This window comes from Otolemur garnettii, unplaced genomic scaffold, assembly GCF_000181295.1.
Source record: "Otolemur garnettii isolate 467f Iridium unplaced genomic scaffold, OtoGar3 scaffold00299, whole genome shotgun sequence".
Taxonomy (NCBI): domain Eukaryota; kingdom Metazoa; phylum Chordata; class Mammalia; order Primates; family Galagidae; genus Otolemur; species Otolemur garnettii.
In genome coordinates, this window is record NW_003852694.1 from 327,199 (window position 1) to 328,536 (window position 1,338).

The following is a 1,338-nucleotide window of genomic DNA, read 5'->3' on the forward strand; positions in this document are numbered from 1 at the left end:
AGCCATCTTTTCTTTCTTTCTTTCTTTCTTGCTTGCTTGCTTGCTTGCTTGCTTTCTTGCTTTCTTTTGTAGAGGCAGAGTCTCACTCTATCGCCCTTGGTAGAGTGCTGTAGCATCACAGCTCACAGCAACCTCTGGCTCTTGGGCTTAGGCAATTCTCTTGCTTTAGCCTCCCAAGTAGCTGGGACTACAGGTACCTGCCACAGTGCCCGGCTATTTTTTTGTTGCAGTTTGGCCATGACTGGGTTTGAACCCACTACCCTCATTATATGGTGCCAGTGCCTGCTCATTGAGCCACAGGCACCACCCAAATAATTTCTTTTCTTAAGGGATCCTCTTATCCTTGCAACTCTCCACCCCTACCACAATAGCTTCATTCTTTGGCTCTATTTCATAGAGTTTACTACTTCAATTTAATTTATTTTATTATTATTTTTTATTATTTTGTAGTTTTGTGCTGGGGCTGGGTTTGAACCAGCCACCTCTGGTATATGGGGCTAGCGTCCTACTCCTTTGATCCACAGGCACCGCCCTACTACCTCAATTTAAATAGGACTAATGGAGGTAGGCTGGCTTGCAAATGTTAGGGAGATACTTCAGATTTGACACAAATGTAAGAGGGCCGGGAAGTCTGTTTATATAAGAAGAATTGAGTTGATTTCAGTCTTCTAAAGGAACTCAGAATCCAGGAGTCATGTAGAAATAGCAGCCTCTGTAAGACGATGACATGAACTCTGATATCATTACAGAAGCTATCCATGTACTTTAGTCTTTCTACAACGTATAGTTAAATCAAGTTTATGCTTCGAACCATGGGAAATGTTACATTATATGAGACAGAATCTCTTTCAGAGGTACATTGCTTTATTGGAGGTGTATGAATGAGTGTCCTGTTCTTAGTATTAGTAACTACCACAAATAAACAAGCTGTCTCCAGCATCTTGCTTGTACATCTCACCTAATTTCAACCACATAATTTCTTTGAGTATATATAATAATAGTTCACAGAACCCAGCTCTTTATTTTATAGATGAAAAAATTGAGACCAGGGTAAGGTTAAAGGATAATAATAATGAAAAGTAATTTTGTATAGAATTTTGCAGTTTACAAATCTCTTCACTACTTGCAGGGTCATTGAAATTTCCAAAATAAGCAGAAATGTTTGCACAAACTAATCTCTAGCAAGTATCAAACATGATACTTTCAAGCTCCCTCCTTAAGGATATTCCAAGAATTAAATGAATATCATACCTCAAAGAAGGCTCAAAGGAGGCTTGGCGCCTGTGGCTCAAGTGGCTCAAGCCACATACACCCTAGCTGGTGGGTTCGAACCGAGCC

The 1,338-nt window shown here is 40.1% G+C and overlaps 1 protein-coding gene across 1 annotated transcript in view; it reads left to right on the forward strand.

Moving 5' to 3' along the window:
- The window catches only part of OLR1 (oxidized low density lipoprotein receptor 1), a 15,465-nt gene that overhangs the window by 9,140 nt on the left and 4,987 nt on the right, over positions 1–1,338 (forward strand). The window lies entirely within an intron of this gene.